Source organism: Carcharodon carcharias, chromosome 2 (assembly GCF_017639515.1).
Source record: "Carcharodon carcharias isolate sCarCar2 chromosome 2, sCarCar2.pri, whole genome shotgun sequence".
Taxonomy (NCBI): domain Eukaryota; kingdom Metazoa; phylum Chordata; class Chondrichthyes; order Lamniformes; family Lamnidae; genus Carcharodon; species Carcharodon carcharias.
The window spans coordinates 167,206,592-167,226,645 of record NC_054468.1 but is presented as its reverse complement, the minus strand read 5'-3'; positions in this window follow the sequence as shown (position 1 = coordinate 167,226,645).

Genomic DNA, 20,054 nt, shown 5'->3' with positions numbered 1-20,054 from the left:
TCCTCAGTTTTTTGTTTTTATCTCTGGCCCTACTCTTTGACTGATTATCCTCTTGCCTTTAATATATTTATAAAATGCCTTGCGATTTTCCTTTATCTTACCCGCCGATGTTTCTTTCATGGCTCCTCTTCGCTCTCCTAATTACTTTTTTAGGAACTCCCCTACACTTTTTATACTCCTCTAGGGCTTCCACTGTTTTTAGCCCTCTGTATCTGCCATAAGCCTCCTTTTTTTCCCCTATCCAATCCTCTATATCCCTTGACATCCCGGGTTCCCCTGGACTTGTTGGTCCTACCCTTCAACCCTATGGGAACATGTTGGCTTTGAACTGTCACTATTTCCTTTTTGAATGACTCCCTGTGGTTTGATGTTGACTTTCCTACAAGTAGCTGCTCCAAGTATACTTTGGCCAGACCCTGTCTTATCATATTGAAATTGGACTTCCCCCAATTCAGGGCCTTCATTTCCAGTCCATCTTCCCCTAACTACCTTAAATCTTACAGAGTTATGGTCACTATCCCCAAAATGCTCCCCCACTGACACTTGTCCGGCTTTAATCCCTAAGATTAGGTCTGGTACCGTCTCTTCTCTTGTAGGAATTTCTACGTTCTGACTCAAAAAGCTCTCCTGGATGTACTTTAGGAATTCTGCCCCCCCTAAGCCTTTGACACTAAGACTATCCCAGTTAATACTGGGGGTGTTTAAATGCTCTAATATTATTACCCTATTACTTTTATACTTCCCTGAGATTTGCCTACATATCTGCTCCTCTATCTCCCCAGGCTATTTGGAGGCCTATAGTACATTCCCAACAAAGTGATTGCCCCCTTTTTGTTTTAAGTTCTACCCATATGGCCTCATTTGAGGAACCTTCTAAGTTACCATCCCTCCTTACTGCAGTAATTGACTCCTTGATCAATAATGCATTGCCATTTCCTCTTTGATACCCTTCCCTGTCACGCCTGAAGGTTCTATACCCTGGAATATTGAGCACCCAATCCTGCCCTTCCTTCAACCATGTCTCTGTGATAGCAACAATATCTTATTCCCATGTATTAGTCAATGCCCTCAATTCACTTGCCTTACTTGTAAGACTCCTTGCATTAAAATAGATGCAACCTTGTGCCTTAGCAGGTCTATATTTGCTCTGCTTCCAGATTGACTTAGTTTCTCTTCTATATTTGGCTGTGCATCACCTCCTATTGTACCTCCACTCTGTATCTCATCGCCCTGCCAAACTAGTTTAAACCCTGCCCCACCCCCCCACCCCCTGCAACGATGTTGGTCCTATTCCAGTTCAGGTGCAAACCGTCTGACTTGTACAGGCCCCACCTTTGCCAGAACAGACTCAGTGATCCATGAAGCTAAAACCCTCCCTCCTGCACCATCTCTTCAGCCATGCTTTCATCCTCTCTATCCTCCTATTCATATGCTCATTAGCATGTGGCACAGAGGGAGTAATCCAGAGATTACAATCTTTGAGGTTCTGCTTTTTAATCAGCTACCTGGCTCCCTAAATTCTTGTTGCAGAACCTCATCCCTCTTTCTGCCTATGTCATTGTTACCAGTGTGAGCCAAGACCTCTGACTGTTCACCATCCCCCTTCAGAATGCCCTGCAGCAACTCTGTGACATCCTTGACACTGGCACCGGTGAGGCAACACATCATCCTGGAGTCACGTCTACAGCCGCAGAAGCACCTGTCTGCATCCCTCACTATTGAGTCTCCTACCACTATTGCTCTTGGAACTCTTACTTCTCCTCCCTTGTGCAGCTAAGCCACTCACAGTGCCGTGCACTTGGCCCTGGCTGCACTCTCCAGGGGAACCATCACCCTCACCATTTTCAGACACAGTTAAATGGTTCTTGAGTGAGATGCACTCAGGGGCTTTCATGACTACCTTCCTGCCTCCCTTCTTCTGACTGGTGGTCACACATTCCCTCTCTGATGACACTTGCTTAAGCTGTGGAGTGACCACATCTAAAAACGTGCTATCCACGTAACCCTCAGCCTTGCAGATGCGCCGCTGTGTCTCCAGCTGCAGCTCAAGCTCCGAAGCCCGTTGCTCAAGCTGGTCAAGCTGTTGGCACTTCCTGCACATGTGGTCATCCAAACTGCAAGGAGAGTCTAGGAATTCCCAGGTACTGCAGGCCATACAACTCACGGGACTGAGCTCCCTTGCCATACCTTTTGTTTGTTTTTAATTAAAAGGCTATTTCCTTAAATTTAAGCCAAGTAGAACACTATTTACAAAATGTTGAGACTCTTACCTTCTGTTGCATCACTTTATAGTGGAAAAAAAAACAACTTACACACTACCTACCAATCAGCTCTCTCCCTTGTCCTGATGTCACTCCTTTTGAATTCCAAAACCACCGAGAGCCTGGGTGAGAATCGGCTACCTCACAGGTAAACTCCATTCTGCTTTTTATGCAGCTACGCAGCTCCCTCACAAGTAAACTCTGTTCCGCTTTTTATGCAGCTGCGCCGCTCCCTCACAGGTAAACACCTGCTCTTTATACACTTCCACTTGCCCGTTCCACTTGCTGTTTTTTGTTGTTTTACCTTTATCATTTATTTAATTTCCCCCTATCCTTAAGCTACTGATTTAATAATAATCAATGTGATAGTTACTCAGCTGCTAATTTAAATCTAAAACAAAGCTAAAAGCTGAAATACTTACCAGCCAATCATCTGCCTGCTCTCCTGTGACATTACTCTTTGCTTTGAATCGCTGTTTGGGGGGCCTCTGTCTCTCTTCCCCGCTCTTTATTCACACTCCCACTGCACTGTTTTCACCCAGGGCCACTCTCGCTCCTGCCACTGATAGCTCTTGAGCACAAAAATCAAGGCTGTTTCTCTAGTAAAGTACTGAAAGAGTGCTGCACTATTGGGGGTGCTATCTTTCAGATGACACATTAAACCAAGGTCCCATCTGCCCTCTCAGGTGGACATAAGAGGTCTCCTGGCACTATTTCAAAGAAGACCAAAGGACTTATCCCTGGCCATATTTATCCCTCAATCAAAACCACAAAAAGCAGATTTTCTGTTCATTATCATTTGCTGTTTGTGGGAGCTTGATGTGCACAAATTGGCTGCAGAGTTCCCTACATTATAACAGTGACTACTTTTCAAAAGTACCTCATCGGCTGTAAAGCAGTTTAAGACGCCAGTGGTCACGAAAGGTGCTATATAAATACCAATCTTTAGCTTTTTCTTACTTTTTTTCAAGAACTCACAAAACCTCTAAATACTTCAACAATTGAAACAACAGCAAGGAGAAATCAATCAGCAAATCTCCTGTAAATAGTTGATAATCCCTTTAAATAGTGCTGGTGGGGGTGGGGTCTTCCAAACTACTGAACACATTTTCAGCTGTGCATGTTTAAGAGAAACAGCATTAGATGAAGTATTGAGCTGCAAAATGGCAGCACTTACATCAAATCAGCATTACATGCTGAAGGACATCATGACCTGCCTACTCTACCTACCTCTGGTGGACTCTCTAGTCAGTGTACAACATCTTTGCCAAAATGATTTCTGATGCTGCTCACACTGCATGCACATTGGCGCCATTTTGGAGCCAAAAAGACCCTTGAAGTACTTAGAACTAAGTGCTAAGGAGGCCAATTTTGTGACCAGTTTATTTACAGAACTTTATGGTTGGCAGGGAACATAATCCCAGTAATGCCAGTTACTCTGCAGCCATGTCTGGAGGTGGGATTTCTGCCCCTCACTCAGGAGGAAGTCCCGCTTCAGAGATCTGCCGGCCAATCTAATTGACCAGCAGTTTTGTGGTCCCAGCAGTGCCACTGGGAGCAAGGGCCTTTGCTGGGACTATGAGAAGTCCTCACATTCTAAGCCCCTGAACCAGGATAGGGGTGTCACAGCCAAGGATGTTGGAATATGCCTTTAAGGGATCTCAGCATGACATGACTACAAAGGAAGTGTGTCACACGATCCAGTTTTAGTTTCACTTTTGCTTTTAAGCAGAGCACAGTAGCCCTGCCTATATGTCTTCAAGCTTTATACCCATGTAGATGTGTTCTCATGTGCTTAACCTCAATAAATGAATCCACAATGTGTTTACCCAATCCCTTATGAGTGATTGGTGCATTTATATAATTATAAAAACATGACACGGCATGCAGCAGTGGTTTCTTCTAAGCAAAATGGTGCTCAGCCTGGCAACAAGATTAAGTACAGGCAAGGCATGGTGAAAAATCTTCAATCATGCTACATGGCATGAGATGATCCTCGACGTTCTGGTCCTTTTCACAATGAAGCCATAGCGTCGGTGAGTGTTGAAATCGCAGTGTGGTGACCGCACAGAAAAACGTTGAAGACACAGCCTAAATAGTGTTCAAATAAAGAGCTGGTAAGCATAGAGGGGATCCCTCATGTTGGTAGGACAATACATGGAGAGGACCAGCACCTAGGTATCTCAGTGGGAAAAGGCAAGTGACCAGGGTGTGTGCCAGATTGATGCAAGTGAAGGAGAGTCCAACACAACAAAAAACAAACAAAAAAAGCCTCACAAAAATTGGGCCAGAGAAGGTTGTGATTGTAATGGGTGGAGCTTCGGAAAAAAGCGCAAAAGCTGCTACAGTGACACTCATCCCAGGCACTACAGGGGAATGAAGGTCAAAGGGATATTGTCAAAATGTCCACAATTTTCAATTGGGATGCAGCTGACCTACCATAAAAATACAAAATTTTTAAACAGCGTACCAAGCTATGGTTTCTTGACTCAGGTGTGCCTGAACCAGACAAGTAAGACATAAAAATTCACCTAGCAATTGGGAATGAAGATCTACACAGGCTGAAGACATCAGGATTAACAGAGGAAGAGCTAAAGTATCCCCAAAAGATACGGACTACATTGGAAGACTGATTCAGAATCAGGTTAAACTTCCGTATTCATTGACTAGAGTTCATGTCATTTTGTCAACAGCCTATAGAATCCATAGGCCACTTTGTTGGCAGATGCAGAGAAAAGGTTATGTACTGTGATTTTTCAAACACAGAGCCAGCAGACAGGATTTTTGAGTTGGTGATCGCATTGAATCCCATGGAAACATTCCAGAACGATCTGCTAAACAAGCAGAAAATGTGTAGCATTGAAGAGTTACTCAATGATGGATGTAAGTACAAAGCGACCCTTGCAGGCTGATGAAGCCGACAGGCCTTAAGTACCACCCCAATTATTGACCCACTTATTAGAATACCCAAACCTAGCAAAACATGTGGAAGGTGTGATCTTCTGTCTGCACCAAGGATAGGCTCAGCTTTCCAGCAATTCTGCAAGGCATGTGGCAGAAAGGGCCACTGGCAGTGACAGTGCACTAGAGCAAAGACTGATTCAGCTATAAAGAGCTGTGCACTGATCCAAACAGACCATGCACAACAGGTACCTTCAAGCAAAAAGAATGAGCATTTGGTATCCCAATGGAAACATATATGTGAAGTGATTGACAAACCACAGACTGATGATGAACTGGACAACGAGGTGAAGAGCAGTGAACACATTTCACACTGTCAATTTTGCGGAAGACATAGTTTAGATTTCACCAAAGTTTGCCAAGATTCAAATTATCTGCCCTAAGAAAGTTGCTAGCTATTCATTATTGGCCAAGGTTGACAGAGGGGCAAGTGCCAACATACTACCCCTGCGAGTTCTAAAAGACATGTAGCCACAGACATGGAAGGCTGTGGCAACCAACTGCTGTGAAACTTTTGATGTAATGCAAATGCCAGCAGTTGCAAGAAGAAATGGCAAAATATTCCACAATACAGAAACTGTGGAAAACTGCCATTGAAGGATGGCCTGATTCAATTTAATATGTCCACAAACATGTGAGACCATGTTAGCCTTACCAGGTTGAGCTAGCATCTCCCAATGAGCCTTTTTTAAAGGCAGGCAGGTCATCATAACTGGAATCATTGCGACTTGACATTCTTCAACAACAGTGATGAAGAATGGGCATAGATCAGACAAGAAGACTTGCAAGAGAGACAGTCTATTGGCCTGGTATGAAAAATGAAATTGAAGTCATCATCAAGAAGTGCGAAGCATGTCAAGAGCACATGTCAAGTCAGCACAAAGAACAAAGAACGACTGATTCTGTATAAAGTTCCTACCCATCTTTGATCCAAAATCATATCCAACCTCTTTCATGTCCCATGGCACTGACTTCATCATTATCATCGACTATTTTATCATGTACTCCATTATTCGACAACTGCACCAAGTGCCCCATTATTCGACATCTGCACAATACATCAACCACAACTGTTATGCACATGCTAAGTGCTATTTTCAGTTTATTTGGTGTGCCGAGAGAGATCATTATGGATAACAGTCCGCTATTTATTAATAAGGCATTTCAGGATATGTGTGAGAAATGGAATATCGATCACACTACTTCTGCTCCTCATTACCCTAGATATAATGGCCTAGTTGAATGAATGATTCACACGGTGAAATCCCTAATTCTCAAATGTAGACAAACCAAGAAAGGTCTACATATGGCAATGTTACATCTGAGAGGGAGACATCTTTAAGTGCAACTGTTCCATCACTAGCAGAGCTCAAATTCGGTAGACCAATGCATACCAATTTGCATATTCTTACCCATTCTACTCTCTCAGAAACTAGAGAGCAACTTTTAAAACTAAAAGAGAAGATGATCAACGTGCATGATAAAAATGACGGTAAAGAATTGCCAAGTTTAGGGTTGGGACAACAAGTTCACATTCAGGATCCCACAAAAGGTACATGGCAACCAGCCAAGGTGACAAGGATTTGTTCAGAACCAAGATCCAATGAAGTCATTACACAAAAAGGTGTAACGGTGAGGCATAACCGAGGACAAATCAGATCCGTTCCAGGTCCTCAACTACTGTGCAGTCCTAGTGCATTGAAGACAAGGTCCCAAATGCAACCAGGAACAACATCCAAGAATGACAATCTCACAGATCACTATGAGCGACTAAAGAAACCTCCAGAGAAGATTACAAGATCTGAGCATATCAGCAGATTACCTCTACACTTTAGAGACTCATAAATTCATCAGTTCTATATGCTTATGTAATGGTAACTAAACACGTACATGTATTGTAAATAGTTATACTTCTTTGGAAGTGGCGTAAGTATCTTTAAAAAGAAAGGGGGATGTCATAATATGCCTTTAAGGGATTGTAGCATGACATCACTAGAATGGAAGTGTGTTATGTGATCCAGTTTTAGTTTCACCCTTGCTTTTAAACAGAGCACAGCAGATAGCTTTGCTACCTGTGTCTTCAAGCTTTATACCCATCTATGTCTCTTGTCATGTGCCTAGTCTCAATAAATGAACCAACAGCATGTTTATCCAATGATTGCTGCCATTATATAATTATTAAAGCATGACACAGGGGTGGCGGGAAGAGAGGGGTGGGTCATAATGGCAAGGTTAGATGGGGAGGGACCACCTGGGGTAGGGTGGGGGGCAGACCTTAATGGGGGTGATCAATTTGGAAAGGGGGCCAGTGATGGAGGTGGCCCCACACACTCTTCCACTTGTGGCCTGAGCAACATTACGTACTGGTCTTCCCCCTGGGCCTGAACACCTCCTGCCAGCTGAAAAATTGCAGCTAGGCAGGAAGTGGCCCTTAAGTAACCAATAATTGGCCACAATTGGAGCGAGGGCAGAAGAGCTGTTTTAGGCCCTGCCTGCACCGTGTAAAATTGAGGACATGTTGGGAATGGGTGGTGGGGAAGGCAGTGGGGAGGCCATCTGAGGAATTTTAAGAGCCATCTCCCTTCCCAGCCCTGGAGGAGGAATGTAAAATTTTGCCCCCATAAGTACCAGTTATTTATCCCATGTATTTATTAGTGACACAATCACACTCACACACGCATGTGCTAATGTTCACACATGCACACTGATGCTCATACACTAATGTACGAGTCTAATTCTTTAATTCACAAAAGATATTTTGGGACACTTCTGTTTCTCATTGATGTACCTGTAGGCTCAGAATTAATGTTCCCTGTAAAATTATCTGTAAACCAAGAAGTCACAGATAATGCAAATTAAATTAATCTCCAATGCATGTAGTAAAAGAGAATATTTGCTCCATTTGCCAGCTAACAATGTATGAACAGGTTCAAAAATTCTAGCTTGCAGTTTCCCCTATATTAAACCAGTGACAATACTAGCTACAGCATTTTGTCGTCTCAGTGTGTTAAGTGTTAAGAAACTTAAAAGTTTCCAAAAAGGCAGAGCTAAATAAATTCTGCCTGGATGTTTAATAGGCATATGGTGTCTCGTTCACTCTTTAAATTAGATAAGCTAACCCACTCCTGATGATAGGCGAACAAATTTTACAAATGGTCTTGCACATTAGTCACTGATACTCCACTGTATCATATTACACAAAGTTCAACAATCTGGTTCAATCATTTTTGCTGATCTTCAAATGAAATTAAACAAAATCAGAAATAATTCCAGTAGACAGGAGATGCTTTGGTGTGTCACATTTTGTTAATAGGACGTTCTTTCTAGATATCATTGAAATTAGCAGCTGCAAGATGACATAACTGCAAATTTAATCATGTCAATGAGAAGAGGATTCACCGCCATCCCATTTATCATGAAGAAATATAGGAAAAAGGATCAGGGAATTGTCAAACTCAATTAGGCCATAAAGAAAAAAATGGTTGTTTTTCTTTTTTTATAAATTGATTTTATATTGAACTATTAAAAATGTAATAATACTGAGTCGAAACACTGGGGTTAAGCTTGTATATATTAATTAGTAGGACAGCAGTTGGGTGGCAGAGGCTGAATCTGTTAAGTTCTGTTTGTTAGCCAAACGTGGCTTGCATGAAGTGAAACACTATTAAAAGAATGTGGTCCACGTGTTCGATTATATTGTTAACGGTTCTCTCTCTTCAGGTGCTGTCTCTCTCTCTCTCCTTTAAATCTGCCATCATCATCCCTCGCCTCAAAAAAACAACCCCTGACCCCACCATCCTTGCAAATTACCACCCCATCTCCAACTTCCCTTTCCTCTTCAATGTCCTTGAGCGTGTTGATGCCTCCCTAATTCTTGCCTATCTTTCCTAGAATGCCCTCCAATCAGGTTTTAATTCCTTCTTACAGGTTCCTGCCCCTGTCACAGTACCAGTACAACTCTTGTCAAACGAATCCTAAGCGACTGTGACAAAGATAAATCTTCCCCCTTCTACCTCCCAACACCACTCTCAACTCCTCCAACTGTTTCTAACTTGTCTGACTGCTCGTCCGACATCCAATTCTGAATGAGCAGAAATTCCTTCCAATTAAATATTGGGAAGATTGAAGCCATTGTTTTTTGACCACACTCCAAACTCCATTTCCTGACTAATGACTGCATCCCTCTCCCTTGCAGTTTGTGACTAAATCAGACTATTAGCAGTCCATGCCATCACTAAGACCACCTATTTCCACCTCCGTAACATCACCTGACTTCACCCAAACTCATCTTTACTGAAATCCTCATTCACGCCTTTGTAACTTCAAGACTCAACTATTCCAACCTGATTGGTCTTCCACATTCTACCCTCCATAAACCTGAGGTCTTCCAAAATTCTGCTGTCTGCTGTCTGTGTCCTTATTTGCACCCTGTTCACCCATCATCCCTGTGCTTGCTGACCTACATTGGCCCCCAAGGACCTGTCCTTAGCCCCCTCCTATTTCTCATCTTCATGCTGCCCCTTGAGACTTAAAAAAAAACTCATCCTTGTTTTCAGATTCCTCAATGCTGTCTCCCTATCTCTGCAACCTCCTCCTGTCCTACAATCCTCTGAGACACGCTCAGCTAATTCTGGCTTCTTCAACATCCTAGATTTTAATCGCTCCATCATTGGTGGCTGAGCCTTTAGCTGCCTGGGCCCTACATTCTGAAATTCCTTCAGTAAATCTCTCCATCTCTTTCTTCCTTTAAGATGTTCCTTTAAATCTACCTCTTTGATCACATTTTATGGCCTTTTTTGGTGCTTTTTTTAATGATGGAAACGCAGCAATTCTTTCTTGTGACACATGCAACTAAAAGCTGAATGCTAGTTTTAAATTTAAATAGATTTGGATTTTCTCCAGTTTTCTGAAAATGATCTCAATAATTTCTCGAAAACTGAAATTAGAGATTTCGTATCAGTGTGAACCTGTTCATTGACTTCAAGCTGAAGGAATCAAAGGGAATTTTAAAGAAAGTTTGTAGCATCCCACAATGACACACATGGGTGTGTGCACACAGCACACACATGCAACTTTCACACAGCACATGTACACACACACATGTACAACACAAAAAACACATGCACACACAGCACACACAGTAAAATAACCCCTTGAGGATGACCAAACTGTTAGTGAATAACTGAGAAATCTACTTATAGCTGTACAACATCTAAGTGTGCATTCACATGCCTATAGTCCATGCAAGAAAGTTTGTAGATAAAAGGTGTATGAGATTAATTACGGGCAGGTTGAAGCGATTCCTCCAATAGCCAACCAATACAAGATCTTCCCATGTTAATCATTTGTTTGTGGTTATCACTATCACAGGCCAAATAATTGACATAGTAAACTAAAATTCCAAACCGAAGTCTCCTAGCAAGTGAAATCAACCAGATTTAAAATGTTAACAATTTCCTGGTCATTAAAATCAAGGGGAAACAAAAGTTTATAATTCACAAAGTAACAGTAATGTCACATCATTGTCATCATTATTACCAGGTTTCAGTCACGTTCTAAGAGCAGTCCAGACAGAGTGAGTTACTGTAGGAAATCTAAGACCCCTTTATCAAGTTTCTTCTCTGGGTTGGATTCATTAGGATGTAGCCTCTCAGTTAAATGACCCCATTTTCTTCAGTAAACTGACTATTTGTAGAAGAAGCCATTTACCCTGGTAGATGTCAAGGTCAGAGTACACTGTCCTTGTCATCAGTCTCTTTGGCAGAGGTGAAGGATAAACTTTCTTCAAATGGACAACATCATGCAATGAAGATGCTGAGGTGAAGTAAATTAAACCTTCCTCCAGTCAATAAACAATCCACTGGGTAAAGCAGCCAGCAGATTAACCCCTTCCCAGAATTCAACTACATGGTGTCAGCTTATAGTGATGGGGACTTCATTAATAGAAATTAAATGTTTTATTTGCCGAGTTACAAGGTAAACATTTTAGCATATCTTCACCTTTATCTTTACAGAAAATAAATATGAAATAAAATTTCAACAGACATTGAACCTGCTTGTGAATTAACTTGTATAGAGTACCATTTAAAAGTCAAAGTGAAACTTTCTCAGTCAAGTACATTTTCTTTATGTTTATGAAGAGAAATAGCCGCAAGTAAATTCATACTTCATATAAATGGAAGGTCAGTAGTTGAACTCCATGGCAGTTATTTTCTGAATAGTGCCCATTTAAATAAATATTTTTACTGACAATATTTGGAAGTGAATTAATCAAAAAATCAATTAATCACTGACATTAAATGGAATGTTCATCGTATTCCTGTCAGTCTCTTAGGAAACAAAGTCAGAATAATATCAAATAGTGCATACATCAAGAGTTGGGCAAAATCAGAATTGCTAAATTGCAAGTAACATTTGCCACACACAATTGACAGGCAATGACCACCTCCAGTGAAAGAAAGCCCATCTACCTCCTCTTAATATTTAGTGGCATTATAATCGCCAAGTCACCTATCATCAACATCCTGGAGGTCATCATTGACCAGAAACTTAACTAGACCAGCCGATAAACACTATGGTTATTCAGGCAGTTCAGAGGCTGGGTGTTCTGCTGCACGTGTCTCACTTCCTAATTCTCCAAAACCTATCCAACCGCCTACAAAACTCAAGTTATTAATACAACGGATTATTTTCAATAGATGGGTAACATTGAAGAAGCTTGACATCATTTTCATGTTCCAGTATATTATGAACTCTCAGTTAATATTTTATATTTTAAAACCACAAAAGGATACAAAAATATGGTCACCCAAGAATCACCTGACTTCTTTTGTGGATTGAAACACACCCTCCGTCTCAAGAGGTAACAAAAGGAATTCTCCAGATTAATGTTGACTCAATGTTTTTTTCCTGAAACTAATTCAAAAGGGTAATTTCAAATTGAATGGGGCGTTCAGATACAAAGACACTTGTTGTCTCAAACTGTCAATGTGTGAAAGTGATCATACAGGATGTATAATCAACCTAACCACCCACCTTATTTGGAAAATTACATTGGATTTATTGCAGACCACAGAGGTGAATCCATCATGTTTGTTGCCTGCTTTTAAAACAGCAAGAATCTGTTCTACAAAGTCAATAATATCATCAGAAAGCCATCAGGCAAACTGCAGTAAATAAAGCAGCCAAGGTAATAAACAGCAAAACCTTGAAAGAGGGAGAAGGACTCTCCCAAACCTATTCCGACTTCAAGTTCACCTGAGAACCAACCTCCTTGAAATTCAACTACAAGAAGCTTATTGAGGATCCACTGCCTCCACTTCAACTGAAAAGCATCACCTTATCTAAGAAACTACAGGCCTGCTACAAAACAGAGAATAAGACACTTGGTAACCATATTATTTTTCTCTTCATCTGTATCTAATCTTTGTATTAGTGATAGTGTGTGTGAGATGCCGTGTTTTTAAACCTTCACGGCAAGTGTGGGATAATAAATAATCTTTATTTTAGAGGTCAAAAAATGGCTTGCTGCTTGGATTATTTAAATTAAGGCAACCACTGTGAGGTTAAAATGCACACAACTCACATACATAATCATACTGATCATGGATAGTAAGAAAACATTTGTCCGTGACACCATCCAAAAGCAGTTTACTTAAATGGTGCTGACTCCACAAGCTTAAACATCCACTCCCTCCACCACTGAGAACACTGCAGCAAGTCACCAAAGCTTCTTCAGCAGAAGCTCAAAAACCTACAACCGTCATCACTCATAAGAACAAAGGAAACAGCTGCATGGGAAAATCATTGCCTTCAAGTTCAACTCCAAATCACACACCACACTGACTTGGACATACATCGCCATTCCTTCATTGTTGTTGGGTCAATATCCTGGAATTCCATACCAAAAAGCATTGTGTGAGTACTTCCATTGGCTGCAGTTCAGGAGGAAAGCTCACCTTTATCTTCTCAAGGCTAACTAGGGGCATGTAACAAGTACTGGTTTTTCCAACAGCACACACATCCTGAAGAGATTTTTTCAAAGCTCTGTAAACTCTCTCCATGTAGCTTTGTGTGTCTCAGATATGATTATAGATTCTCCTGTCATTTCGACATGAGTGTTCAGCAAGTAAAAAGAAGACCGGTTTGCAGTCTAGGTTGATGTCATCCTATGTGAAATGTTAGGCCAAGTCTCAATTTAAGTAACCAATTACAAATACTGCATACACATTCAGTGTTGGAGGGATGGATGGAGGCATCAGCTTTTAGCCATTCTTTCCTGTCCTGAAGGCACTTGAGAGTCTGTTCTCCTTAAGTGTTAAAATCCTTGATGACAGGGACTTCTCCATTTTGCTCATCAAGGTTGTTGTTTCTGATGTAGTGGGAACCAGCTTGCAAGCTCTGAGGTTGGCTTTCAGGTTGTCTTATATCTAAGTTTGGGACATCCTGTGGTGTGGGTTCTGTGCTTAACTGGCTATAGAGTACTGGCTATACAGTACTGTCTTTGGTATGTGGGAATCCTCCATGTGAGACACATGAGTAACTGAGTGAAGCTGAGCCCTGATGTTCTCAATGCCAGGTATGCAGCACGTTGCATGAACCTGGGTGTTGGGGATTTTGTCCTGCTGCCTGATGTTGCAAATAGATCTCAGGCAGTGAAGATGGAATACCTCTAGTTGTTTTAGGAGATGCTCGGCAAAATCATCCCAGACTTGCACTAAGTGCAGTAGTGGGAGGGTAAAATGACATTTTATCCACTAGCTGCAGTGGCAGCTTTTCACACCGTATCATGCCAAACTTGCCACATTAAGTATTCATTCCCAGGAAACAAGCCATTTCCATGGTGGGCAGGCTATCTTTCGCCTGCCACACCATCAACTCACCGCTTCATCACGCCGAGTGCCATTTTTAAAGCCCAGCCACACACACATCTCTCAGTGCTTCCAGCCCACGACTGCTACTTGGAAGACAGGATGGCCCTGAAAGGTAAAAAGACTGCAACCCCCAGATTTAGTGACGCATCCCTCGAGCACATTTTGGATACTGTGGAGGCCCACCATGATGTCCTCTATCCCAGCTCTGGCCGCAGGACGGGCAGCAGCGTGACCAACCAGGTTTGGGAAGTGGTGGTCAGCGCCAATGCCCAGCAAAAGAGGATAGTCGCCCAGTGTCGCTACAAGATGAACGGTGTCATTCGTTCTGCCAAGATAACTCACTCTTCTCATCGCTCTCAACTCACTCACTCACATCCACAGGGATCTCACACATTGAGGGACAACACCACTAGCTCTCACATGCACCCTCACATCTCCATCAGGCTCATATCCTCTTGAGCTCACGTCCTCTACCTGTCCATGGCTCCGCTCACCACACAAACATTCCATGCAGTGGCATGCCTCCTGTTCACACTCCCTCCATCTGTTTTCATGCAGGTGAAAGCTTCTCACATCAATAGGAAGAGGTCCCAGACACTGGGTGGTGTGGCCCACATTAGGCCCCTCACTCACTTTGAGGAGAGTGCCATCACGCTGACTGGTGAGGACATGGGTTGTGGCTACAGTGACGATGAGGTCAGCAGCGAACACCCTCATGAGGATCCTGCGCCACATCATCCCTGTTTAAATGCAAATGTGAGTGCTCTCTCTCCTGCTTTTGACTATGCTGCCATGCACTAATTATCTCTACTTTGATTCACAGGGAGCTCTGCCAAGTGACCGACACCCTCAGACAGCCAGTCCCTCAGATCCATCCAGGTCCTCACCTCCAGCCAAGAGGACTCCTCCCTTATTAAACAGCTGGAAATAAGCAGCCTGGAAGACCCATCACAGTGCTTACCCACACTCTCCATCTGCGCAGAGACACACACCTCAGTGGAACCTAGATCGAGAGCAGACTCGGACTCACAATCTTGTGGTCACCGCATGGACACATGTCCGCAGCAGCAGGAGGCAAGTCCATGTGAGCTCCCCGGCACTCGGAGGACTGCTGGGGATCAGGCACGTATGAGGTCCGACCCTTATGCTGAGCCTATAGATTTGGCCTTCCAATTCATCCTGAAGAGTCAGCAGAAGGTGTGGGAACATCACACAGAGCTGTTGGAAGCCCTTAACAGAGTGGCACATGACTGGAAGGAGTGCATCCTCCTGCTCTCTGATGAAGTGGAGCCCACATGTGTGCGCATGGAGGTCTCCATGGGAAGGATAGCGGATGCCATGGAGACCCTAGTCCAGCAGAATGTGGAGATGTGTGCAGACCTGCACTCCATCAGGGGAGCCATGGGTGAGTTCCTGCAGTGGCAACATGAGAGGGAAATGGGGCACCTCGACATCCCCCCAGGTGCTCCTTCCCCTCCAGGGAGCAGGGTCAGGGTCCCTGGGCACCTGAATGGAGGAGGAGCAGCAGCTGGACACCCCTGGGTCATCCACTCAGGAATCTCAGAGGCTGTCCACTCCCTCTGGGTTCCCTTTGCCTGTGAGCCCCTCAACCTCATCCTCTGTCACCGCAGAGGGATCAGCTGGCCAACGAGTGATTCTGGAGCGAGAAGTGTGTGTGTGGCAGGGCCTTTCAGAGTCTCGTGCAAGCACTCTCCCACACACGCAGATCCTTTTTGTATCACATTTACCTCAATATCCTGAGCATTTTCAATGCTGCCTGATGGGGTTCATTTTCAGTTGTCCATCTGAGCTGACCTGCATCTCCACCCACCCAATGATCACACTCCCATGCAGCACATGATCTCGCCCACCACGACTGTTGTTTCATTTTTGATTTGGATAGCATTTTCCTGAGTCACTCATTCATGCGGTCCCTCATCTTTTCCCCTCTCCTAGTCACCCAAACTCTGAAGATGAGTCATAAGGACTCAAAATGTTAACTCTGTTTCTCTGTAAAACTTGCTGAGCTTTTCCACCATTTTCTGCTTTTATTTCCCATTTCCTTTCCCCCATCACTGCTGATCCCCCCAGCATCACCTTCCACCTCCCCTTTGTGACCCACCAGCTACAACTCTTTTCCTTCGGCAGTGTTCAGGTGAATGTGCACTTCCCTCCCTTCCTGAAAATCCCAACCCATCTGCATTCACCTCCCTGACCTCCTCTTTCCCACCCCCAGGGTCCGTGTCTGCCTCCATGTCCCCACCAACCACCCTTGCCATCCCTTCTATCGCTACCATCGAGCCCTCACCCTCCCACCCTACTGGCTCACTCTGCCCTAGGTCATTCTCACCATTCCCTCATGCCACACCAACCCTCAGTTCACTTCCCAGGAAGTAATCATGGACCTACCAGATCCCTCCCTTGCATGTTTACCTGGACATCCCCCTTTCCCCCCAGAACACCATCCCCCCTAGAATCCCAGCCCCCCTTAGTCCGCCCACACCCTCTGGACTTGCTCCCCACTTAGACCTTCCGCCTTCCTGACTCCCTCAAACACCCTTAATTCTTCCTCCATCCTTACTTCCCCTCCTCTCTGTACTCCTCCCCCACTGGCCTCTCTCCCCTCTCAGCACTCCTTCCTCCCTCGGACTGCCTTCCCATGTCTGCATTCCATCCTCCCCTGGACTCCCTCCCCTTTCTGCACTCCTTCCTCCCTCTGAACTGCTTCCCTTACACCTTACACTCCCCTCACATCTACCTCTTCAGTTGCCATCTTCCCCCTCATTACCCTCTCCTTCCCCAGTACTCCCTCCCCCTGCAACCTCACCAACCTGAGGCCTTCATTCCTCCCTCCCAAACTCAACCCCCCGACACCTCTTCCTCTCCCAGTCAATCCTAGATCTTCCTCCCCCACCCCCTCAACCATCGTCCATTGTGAGCATCATTGGTGACTTTCCAACTTCCGTGAGCTGCTTCACAGCAGAGCAACGTCCATGAGAATCCACCCAGCATACCATGGACACTCCTCCAGTGTGAAATTGCTGTCGGACTTCAGCATCTTCTGCTCCTCGGATGTTCGCGATGTGAGCAAGGCCTTGGTGGGAAGTCTTGACTCCTGCACATCACAATTGTTAAGACGTGTTCTGCACCAGCATGTTTTCCCGCTGATGTGGCAGATGATCCAGATGAGGGGATGATTCTGGCAGGCTGGCCTTATATTTATATGCTGATGTATTACAATGTGGTTCCCAATATCCAATGGCAGGGAACATGGCCCGCCATTGACTGAGTGGATGATTGTAAACTGGTTTAATGACATTATGAAACCAATTTTTGGCCTTCTCGCCATATTGTCCGCTCACACCACCAACAAACCAGACACCAGCAGACACAGACGATTCTGCCCACCGGCAGACTGTCAAAGTCTTGCACCCATAAAGAAGTGACGTATGAGCCACTGTGTGTAAGCTTTGATCTTTTTTCTGAGACAAACTCCAAGGCTCTTCCAAAGTCTTGGAGTGAGCTTGCCAAACGCTGAGCTTGCTTTTGCCAGTTGATGGTTGATTTTGTCATCCAGCGATGACAGCTTGCTGAACAGTGTGCACTTTGAGTATATTTAAGTGGGTGGGGTTTGGGCAGAGCCTCTCCCACTCCCTCATCATAGCCGCTAACACAGCACCAGTATAAGGTGTGCTACTAGCGTAGCAACTGAAAGGATGCAGGTTTGATTCTGGAGTTGTCCTTCTCCTAGGCGAGCTGTTGAACTGACCAGCCTCATCTACCTTGACATTGCTGTCAAGTCCATTGGCACTTTCTGTATTCTTCCACACTGCCAGCTGACTTATAACTTGCTAGTTAACCCAGAGCTGGCGATTTTGAAATCAGAGCTACCTTCGCCTAGATCGACTGCCAATTAGGGCTGACGAGCCCTACCAACCTGGAGCTGGCTGGGGTTAGAGGTGCCAAACACCCAACTTCACACCTCTGCCCACTGTTTTAAACAGGGATCAACACATGAAGCTGGGCAGTAGGAGTTTGATTAAGAGAGGCTATATGAGAGACTCACGGTATGGGACTTTTTCTGGATGAAGAGCAACTAAACTCTCTTTATCATCCCACTCCTTCCCAATCCTTTGAGCCCCAAAGGTTCTCTTCAGCTATATTAATTAAATAATGCATTATCTGATATGAATTCATTGCAAAGGTTGCACAATTGTTTTAAATATGGTAATCACTCAGTTGCAGTGATATTTTAATCCATTTCCAAGCTTTACTGCGTATCCTGGGGTTTCCAGGGTTTCTTGAAATTCACCAGAGAAACCAAGGAAACAACATGACAAAAATTCATTAACAGTCAGGAAAATTCTCCATTAAATACAGTGCTTTTATACCTATCCATCAGAAAGGTTTTGCTCACAGGATTTTCGTCAAAAAGTTTCCATTCTATCTTTCGGAGCTTTACTGAATCAAATGATAATGGTTAGCACTTAGGCTTAGATTGGGCCTCAGACAAGAAGCCACGTGACAATCAGCAGCGGCTTGCTGTTGATGGACTTGAAGCTGGCCAATACCAAGGGGAGCAATAGATCGGGGAGCAGCAGAGGGATGCAGCTTGTAGGAGGAGCTACACACAAAAAAACGAGTGTGCAGAGACTGAGTTACCTTAACCAACCGAAAGAGCAGAGCTAGCAAAGGCCAAAATTGCTATGTCAGGTGGCAGACTTCAGACATCACCAAAGGAGACTTGCTTCCTGCTGGCATCTACACATTCCCCGTGGCTGTCAAAGTGACCAGCACCCTCAACTTTATTGCTCCTGGATTCTTCCAGGGCTCTTCTGGAAACCCAGTTGGCATTGACAAATTCATAAGGCAGGTGACTGATGGCTTGTTTGCCATGGCCAGTGGTTATGTAGGATTCAGCTGATTTGATGCCAGTCAAAATGAACAGGAACTCAGATTCGTCTCTCTGGCTGACTTGCCACAGGTGCAGGTTATCATTGGTTGCAATCCACACATACCCAGATCAACAAGGAGATTTGTGAATCACAAGGCTTTGACTCCAAAACCTGCAGCTGGTATACAAGCACACAGGGAAGTTTTATGCAGGAGTGTGCTCAATTCCTTGGGAGCTGCCATGATGCTTTCATCCGGCTAAACTCTCTGATGTTTTTGGACCTGCAAGCAGGCTGAAAGGGTGGTTGCAGAAACATAAGGGATGCTCGCTTCAAAGGTGGCTGACGACACTCATGAGACTAATGAAGCCCAATTCAATCCAATGAAATCCATATGACAACCTGATGTACCATTGGGCAATCAATTGGCCTGCTCTGGTTGTGCTTCACTGCGATATTGTCAATGAAAATAAAGAAATAGCGGACATGCTGAAGAGTTACTTTGCATCAGTATTTACAGTAGAAGAGGCCAGCATGCCAAACACCCCAAAAAAGCAAATACTGAATCAGGGACAGGGGCCAAATTAAATTAATGTAAGCAAGATAATAGTATTGGAGAAATGAATGGCACTGAATGGTGACAAATCCCCAACAGCAGATGTTTTCCATTCCAGGGTTTAAAAGAAGTAGGTAAGAATTGTAAATGCCCTAACCATAAACTTGCAAAGACCTCTCGATGTGGGAACTGCTTCTTCAGTTTGGGAAATTTCTCATGTCACTCTGCTTTTTAAGAAAAAGAGAGGGAGGGAAACCAGGAAATTATAGATCAGTTAGCCTAACGTGTGCTGCAGGGAAATTGTTAAAGTCTATAATGAGGGATTGGATGACTGAACACCTTGAAAATCTGATTTTCAGCTGATCACAGAGAACCAGTGTGGGTTTTTAAAGAGCAGCTTTGCCTGATGAACCTGACTGAATTTTTTGAAGAGGCAACTGAAGTAGTGGACAGGGGAATGTCTATATGGATGTTATTTATATGGAGTTCGAGAAGGCATTTGATAAAGTCC